Source organism: Acomys minous (assembly GCF_964271855.1).
Source record: "Acomys minous genome assembly, chromosome: 13".
Lineage (NCBI taxonomy): Eukaryota > Metazoa > Chordata > Mammalia > Rodentia > Muridae > Acomys > Acomys minous.
Genome location: NC_140495.1, coordinates 61,065,084 through 61,073,250, shown reverse-complemented (window position 1 = coordinate 61,073,250; position 8,167 = coordinate 61,065,084). Strand labels below are relative to the sequence as shown.

Below are 8,167 nucleotides of genomic sequence, written 5' to 3'. Positions count from 1 at the left end.
TCTAAGGACCCAACTCTGGACTTCACGCCATGTGCTCTTACTGCTGGGCCGTGCTGCCAGCGCCCACCAGGACTCATATAAACATGGCTGTACTGTTTTATAGCTCATTCAGAAAGACAAAGGGGCCAGGAAAACTTTACACATTTTGAAAAAATTAAAAAATTAAAAAATAGAGAGAGAGAGAAGAAAAAGAGGAGGGAGGGAAGGAGAGAGAGAGAGGGAGGGAGAGGGAGAATGAATCTATTCAATATCCTTAATTTAGTTTAGTTTTTTTCTTTCCAATATGACTTAAATTGAGAGGCAGTTCGTAGCCTGGAACATATTTTCTCTCTGCCTAGACACTTGCCTGACACAGAGATAGCCATCTTTCAGTATTACTAAACCAGTACCAGTTGGGCCTCTGGTCTTGGGTAAGGCAGATCTCTCAACACCATCCTTAACAACAATCTTGGGGGTGAGGTGACGATGGGTAAATTTTACTTGCTGCACATCTTGGTTGTAACATGGGAGTCCTGTAAACCTCACGATATGGTTTGTATTGTGTTGGCTGTGACTGACTGAAAGAAGGCAAAGAAACGAGGGTGAGAAGCCCCCTGCTGCCCTGCTGCCCTGCTGCCCTGCTGCGCCATTGCTCTCTTGGCTGACCTTTCCCCTGCATTTGGGTAACAGCAGCTTTGAACATGCACCATGTGGCTCTTCTAACTCCATGTTTGGGGTCCTGCTGATACTCTGGGATTTCTCCTGAAGCAGTGGGTATTGCAGCAGCAGAGATAGGCTTTTTTTTTTTCAATTAAAAATTATTTTTAGGTGGGGCGTGGTGGCACATGCCTTTAATCCCAGTACTGGAGAGGCAGAGGCAGGTGGATCTCTGTGAGTTTGAGGCCAGCCTGGTCTACAGAGTTAATTCTAGGACAGCCAAGGCTACACAGAGAAACTGTCTTGAATGCCCCTCTCCTCCCCCGTGAATTATTTTTATGTCTGTATACATGTGTTTGTTGTAGGTGCCCACAGAGGCCAGAAGAGGGTATGATATCCCTGGGACCTGGGTGAGCTGCCTAATGTGGGTGCTGGGAACAGAACTCTGGTCCTCTGCAAGCACAAAGCACTCTAACCATTGAGCCATCTCTCCAACCCCTAGGTTGGTATTTCAAGACATGTTCTCTCCCTGTTCCTCTAGCATCTGGGAAGCTCCACCTTTAACACACAGAAAAGCATGAGGCTCGAGGTTGTGTTTCCGCGGCTAGTGTGCTTGCCTGGTAAACACAAGAGGGACCTGAGTGTGAGCTCCCACAGCCACACGAAAACCTCAGACAGGGCAGCCTGCTTGCAACTCCAGAGCTGAGGGGGCTAAGGTGTGTGGATGCCCCCTTGGGGCTCACCCACCACTTCCTGCAGCTTAGTGGATGACCTACCTCCAGGCCAGTGAAAGACCCTGCCTCCAAAAGCAACATGGGTGGTGGCTAAAGCCAGCCAGCCACTTTGAGGTTATCTTCTGCCCTCCACATGGCTCTGTACATGTGTGCACCAGTAGATATGTGCACACCTGCACACACAACATGCACACGTGTGGAGACAAGCAAAGAGAAGCCTTAAGTGGGGGTTCACTTTCCTAAAGAATGACTAATAGTCTGTCTTTTATTTTCCTTGAAATGTAGCTTCCCCCCTCCCCCAAAGAGGATAGAATTTAATTTCAGAGCAAAGTCATAGGTAAAAGAAATTCAAGGGGCTGGAGAGACGGCTCAACAGTGAAGAGGACTGACTACTCTTCCAGAGACCCCAGTTCAGGTCCCAGCACCCACATGGAAGCTCACAACCATCTGTGACTTCAGTCCTGGGGCATCTGACATCCTCTTCTCGTCCACATGGGCACCAGGAATGTACACAATGTATGCCCATACATGCAGGCAGAACACCCATGCACATACTTAAACACGTAAAAACCAAAAACTTAATAAAAAAAAACACTAATCCATGTTGTTTAATTTCAGAACACAGAAAAAATTTACTCTAGAAGAACGTGCCAAAGCCAACTGGGCCGAAAGCATTTCCTTTGGTTATGAATTGGCTGCACTTCCATTTTCATTCAGTTCTGATCTGTCTCCGAGATAGGCAAAGAACCCCTGTGGCCTCAGAAGTGAACTTTCTTTTTGGAAAGTCAGCACTTGAGACAGTCTGGGTCTTCTTCCATCCGAATAAAAAACGAGCACCACGCCGGGTGGAGGTGAGAAGCTGCACGGAGGCGCCGTTCTTCCGATACATTGGAAAGTGCATAGACTGGAAGTGGTGTTCCTTCTCAGGCAGGCGACTAGAATTTTCCCCAGGTTGCAAAGCATCAAGAAGGCTGGAATTCGGGGGAAAGGATTTGTGTTCAGGTTGGTCTGGTAAGAAAGTTGGTGAACATTCCAGAAAGCTCTCTCAGCCTCCATTTCTGTTTGCATCTGTGAATTTAGAGTACTAACAGTGCTAAGGGCAGATTTAATAATAATCTGTGTTTAATGTTTAGCACACAGGAAAAGCTCACTAAGGGAGTCGGGGAGGGGGGCATTTGGTGAAGGGTTTGCTGTGCAAGCGTGGGGACCTGAGTTCAGATCCCCAGCACAACTGGAAATCTGAATCCCATCGTGTGGGCCTGTAATCCCAGCCCTGGGGAGGTAAAGATAGGAGGGGCCCTGAGGTTTGCTGATTAACTTAATTGTCAGCTCTAGGGAGAACTTCACGGGGAGACCCTGTCTCAAAAAAGGATGAGAGATTGTTGAAGGTACCTGATCTTCACACGAATGTGTATGCACAAAGGTATGTACCCAGCACACACCCACAAGGACAAGTACACACAGACACACAGACACACAGACACACAGACACACACACACACACACACACACTCCTCAATAGATGTTAGCGATTATTAGTGTAGAGGAGAAAGACCCACAAAGTAGTTAATCATTTTCAAATGTCAGTAGCTCAGGGTAACCATTAAACCTGTATGAAGCTAAGTGGTTGGGAAGGATGGGGGGGGTGGGGTAAGGTGGTGGCTCTGCCCCGGCCGGACAAGGAGCATAAAGGTTGATATGGCCTCGGCTGGAAAAAAAATCAGGATAAAATCTGGATAAATTCCACCTGTGGATTTGCTTGCTTCTACCCAGGGACAATGGAGTGGGTGGTGGGCAGCATGTAGACAGGGCTTGCTTGCTGTTGATTTCAATGTGGTATCATGTAAATGCAGTAAGCCTATCAAGAGGAGGAGGGAGGAGGAGGGAGGAGGAGGGAGGAAGAAGAGGAGGAAGAGGAAGAGGAGGAGGAGAAGAAGGAAGAGGAAGGGGAGGAGAAAGAGGAAGAGGAGAAGGAAGAGGAAGGGGAGGAAGAGGAGGAGGAGAAGGAAGAGGAAGGGGAGGAAGAGGAGGAGGAGAAGGAAGAGGAGGAGGAGGAGGAGGAGGAAGACAAGGAATTATGAATGTTTTATTGCTGGGTGTGGTGGTGCATGCCTGTATTCCCAGCACTTGGGAGGCAGAGGCAGGTGGATCGCTGCGAGTTCGAGGCCAGCTTGGTCTACGAGCGAGTCCAGGACAGCCAAGACTACACAGAGAAACCCTGTCTTGAAACAAACAAACAAACAAACAAGAATGTTTTACTGTGGGGTAAGTGCCAAGAATTGACAAGCAAGCCCTAACAGCTTTGACAGCGTGGTCACCAGGCTTCAGTCTCCAGGGGTGGGGTGCACAGGGGCTAGGGTGCCTTTTAGCTTGATTCATTTTAAAGATTTGATATTTTAATATTAGCCATCTTCTCTATGACTCATTTTTCTATTTTCCTCCTCCTCCATCTCCTCCTTTGTTTTTTTAACACAGGGTTTCTCTGTGTAGCCTTGGCTGTCCTGGACTTGTTTTGTAGACCAGGCTGACCTTGAACTCACAGTGATCCGCCTGCCTCTGCCTCCCGAGTGCAGGGATTACAGGTGTGCGCCACTGTGCCCAGCTTCATTTTGTTTTCTATATGTATGGGTGTTCTGCCTCCCTGTATGTCTTTGTACCACATGTGTGCAGTGCCAGGGAGACCAGAAGAGGGTGTCAGATCCCGTGGGACTGGAGTCATAGATAGCTGTGCATCTCCAAGTGGGTGCTGGGAATTGAACCCAGGTCCTCTTAACCCATGAGCCACCTATCCGGCCCTTTAATTCTTATAAAAAAGAAAATACACATTGGAGCCGGGTGTGGTGGCACACACCTTTAATCCCAGCACTCAGGAGGCAGAGACAGGCAGATTGCTGAGAGTTCGAGGCCAGCATAGTCTACAGAGTGAGTCCAGGACAGCCAAGGCTACACAGAGAAACCCTGTCTCGAAAACCCAAACACCACCACCACCACCACCACCACCACACACACACACACACACACACACACACACACACACACACACACGAACAACAACAACAAAAAAACCCATATTTGTTTGTGGTGGTGCATACCTTTAATCCTAGAACTTGGAAGGCAGAGGCAGGTGGATTTTGGTGAGTTCTAGGCCAGCCTGGGTTACATATAAAGTTTCAGGCTAGCCAGGGCTATGTAGGATGACTCTGTCACCAGCCAACAAACCAACCAACTAACCAACCAACCAACCAACCAACCAACCACAAATCAAGTATGTAGTATAATACAGACTGATTTTAATTACAGTCCTGTGTCAAAATAGACCAAAACTCTATTGCCCTTGTAGGGGGTTGAGTATCTTGAGTACCTTGTAGGGGGTAATCACTCTGTAGATTACCTTTAAGAGTTGATTTCCTTGACCAAGGCCAGTGACAGGGCTTGATGAGCGAAGGTGCCTTCCACCAAGACCGATGACTTGACTTCCATCCCTGGGCCATACTTGGTGGAAGATGAGCTAACCTCTGACCTCCATGCTCCAACCATACACACGTACAATGAATAAAAGTTTTTTTAAAAAGGTGATTTTATTGCCTGAATGCGATCTATTATCTATGTCTTTATTGGTGTTTTCCAATCATTTAGGCCACAGATAATTTTGCTTAAATAATGTCAGACTCTGGGGACATAATTTTCCTGTGTGTGTGTGTGTGTGTGTGTGTGAGACAGGACTCCATTAAAAACAAACAAGGACCCGTCACAGTGTTCTAAGGCTTGTAAATATTAACTCGTTCGATCCTCACCCTGTTAATTTATTGTAGGTGCCACCATTTCAGAGAGGTTGCTCAAAGTCTGCTGGGTTAAATAGACTGCAACACTGCCTCTCTGCTCCTGGTGACTGGGTGACTGAGGCGGTCCAAGTGAGCATGGCCTTGTAAGCTGGCCAGGGAGCAGCAAAAAGCAAATCCCCAGCCTTCTGCAGCCTGTGGTCTCAAGTCTCTACAGTCCTGAGTCTTAAAGGTCTGTATGTGACCTGGGGCCAGTTACTCACGGCAGCAGCCTAGGACTCTTATCTTTTTGGGTTTCTTATCTGGGCCAGGGAGGAACTTTTGTTTAGAGACCTTTCCTCTTCTGGTCTTGTGTGGGTGTGAGTCCTGATGCCTGAGGTGCAGGGGCTCAGGTTTGTAGGTAGGGCAGAACGCGGCTTCCTCCCAGGGTCTCTTGAGGAAACCAAGAGTTCAAAGGTTTGATCCAAGCCCACTCCCTCAGGGAACAGCAGGCCTCAGGACAGCCAGTGGTGGCACTCAAGCTTGGCAAAGGGCCTCCCTTAGGGCGGTGACAGCCAGGCTGCCAGGAGGTCTCGAGAAAGGCCCTCCGTCCCAGGGAGTTAGAGATGATGGTTGAAACTTCTAGAAGGCTTCGTGGAGATAGGACACTGGATTGGAATATTGAGTGCCCCAAAGGTCTAGTAAAACCAGGTGGGAAAATGATTAGGGATACCCCCTCCCCCTCCCACTGCCTCCCCGCCTCCCCCCCCCCCCCCCCCCCCCCCCGTCAGGAACATAGCAGTGAGAGCCTGAAAGGAGAGACGGCAGCAGAGGCAAAATACCCCCCACCTCCCTAACCCGCAGGGGGAGGGTGGGGTGTGTGTTTCAGAACCTGCTCTATTCTGAGTAGCCGGGAGGGACCAGCAGTAAGGTTTAACGGGGCGGTAAGCTGGGGTGTGCAACTCCAGCGTTTTGAGACTGGCGGCAGTCCCAATGGAAGAAGAGGATTGAGAAAAATAAGTGTGAGCTATGCCTCCTGCGACCCTGTCCTCTGTCCTTGGCTCTTTGCTCAGGTCAAAGAACAGGGCACCAGCCAGAGGTTCACTGGGCGAAACAGACCCGAGATCCTTTCTGTTTCTTTCAGGAGGTCTCTCTGATTCGGGATACAGGATTAGACGAGAGGGCTTTCCAGTGCTGAAGATGGAGAACCGTTACCCCTCCAAACACACCCACTCACACACGCACGCGCACACACGCGCGTATACACATCACCTCTGCTGCTCTTGGCAGCAGTCTCTTCAACCCATGACCTCATGCTTTAAGCGTCCATATAGTTTTTCTCCCGCCCTGTCCACACCCGGAGCCCGAGTGGGGGTGGGATGGGTCGGGGGGGGGGCAGTGGCTTATTTCGCGCCAGATTTGGGGAGAAAAGGGCACGACGATTCCTTCACACCGGGGGAGGGAAAAGATGGTGTAACTTTTCTTCGTGGAAAAAAAAAAGAAATAAAAAATAACATTGCTGTCCTACGGATCCGCGGACATCGATGTCTAATCAGCCTGAGGTGGCTGATTAGTTGGGGCACGTTTCCTCAGATCAGAAATGAAGCAGGGGGTGCCGGGATGTTAGGCTAGGGTCCCGGCACCTGGACTAGTCTGCAGTCCGGGGATGAGTTCTCGTTCGGGTCCAATCCCATATCCGGGGCCAGCGCCCCCCGAGGGGGGTTCGAACCCTGGGCTAGCCTGCCAGCCGGCGCCCTGCCCCCTTGCTCGCAGCTGCTCACCGTTTGGGTGCAGCGGTTTTCCCCCGCAGAGCGGGAGGAGGAGACAAGCCCAAGGAGGGGGAGCGACTCCAGGGCTCGGGTTTCTGCAACCAATGCCGAGCAGCCCCGGGCGGCCCCCCGGCGGCGGGCCCTCCTCCTCGGCACCACGTTCCACAGTCATGGCGCACGGCGAGGGGCGGACGCAGGGCCGCACCCGCGCCCCCTCCTCTCTCTCCCTCCCTCCTGCCCGCCTCTCTCCTAGGCAACATCCCTCCCAGGCCCGGCGGAGATGGAGACCTCTCCCTGCCCCCAAGGGGCAGAGGATGGAGGCGCGAGCTTCTCCAGAACCCGCAGTTCTCTTCCTGGGAGCACCCCCAGGCCCTTAGAGAGACCGGGATGCGGTGGTGATGGTAGTGGTGAGGTTTCGAGGCACAGTCCTTTCCTGCAGTCCGCCTGGCCCTCAGCGTCTTTGCAGATCTTTAAATAAACACAACAAAAATCTCCCAACCCGAGTCGTTAGATTTGCAACGCGCCTTTTACAATAACCGCGACGGCGACGCAGGAAGCAATCCTGCAACCGGTCCGGGGTGGGAAAGCGGCAGCTTCCCGGCCACCAAGCTGCTCTCTCACCCCTCCCACCCCAAGGGGGCCTCTATTCCCCCACCCCCTTCCCGGATTTGAGACTCTGCTGCACTTGGGGGACTGACAGGTCCTCGGCTCGCGGCCCTATCCTCTCGCGTCCAGAGACTCGCCAGCTTACAAAAGGTGCAAGCTCACGCACACACAGTGCAGAGCGCGGAAAAAAAAAAAAAAAAGTCGACCGTGCACCGGCGAGGGGGAAGGCTGCGAACAATGCACCGGGCGGCCCGCGCCTGCCGGAGCGCGGCGCCCCGGGGGACAGGGGCGGCGGGCGGGGGCCGCGGCGGAGAACCCGCCGCGCTGGACACCTTACTTCCTGCTTCCCCGCCCGCCGCCAGCTCTGCGGAGGGATATCTCTCCCCTCCTCTGTCCCTCTCCCTCCCTTTACCCGCCTGTCTGCCCCCCTTTTTTTGACCCCCCCCCCTCCACCCCGCCTTTCTCCTTTTGCAAGAAAATAATTTGACAGTCGATTTGCTGACAGGGGAGGAATTTGCATCCTGGATTTAAAAAAAAAAAAAAAAGGCCGAGAGGAGCTTAGGAACGGTTGCTAGGGGTGGGTAATGGGTGAAAGAGGGTGGGTTGGGGTGCTGAGGAACGGATCCCGAGGGCTCGGGGAGGGGGCCATGCAAAAAGGTAAGGC

General features: G+C 51.7%; 1 protein-coding gene across 4 annotated transcripts in view; it reads left to right on the top strand.

Moving 5' to 3' along the window:
* Positions 1-5,210: 5,210 nt before the first annotated feature.
* The window catches only part of TRERF1 (transcriptional regulating factor 1), a 213,568-nt gene continuing 210,611 nt past the window's right edge, over positions 5,211-8,167 (top strand). For 2 of the 4 annotated variants that reach the window (XM_084752961.1, XM_084752969.1), the window contains exons 1-2: positions 5,211-5,381; positions 6,273-8,160. The gene's annotated coding sequence lies outside the window, so the exon portion shown is untranslated. The remainder of the gene's footprint in view (positions 5,382-6,272; positions 8,161-8,167) is intronic. The other 2 variants (XM_084752960.1, XM_084752970.1) reach the window with 2 other exon arrangements.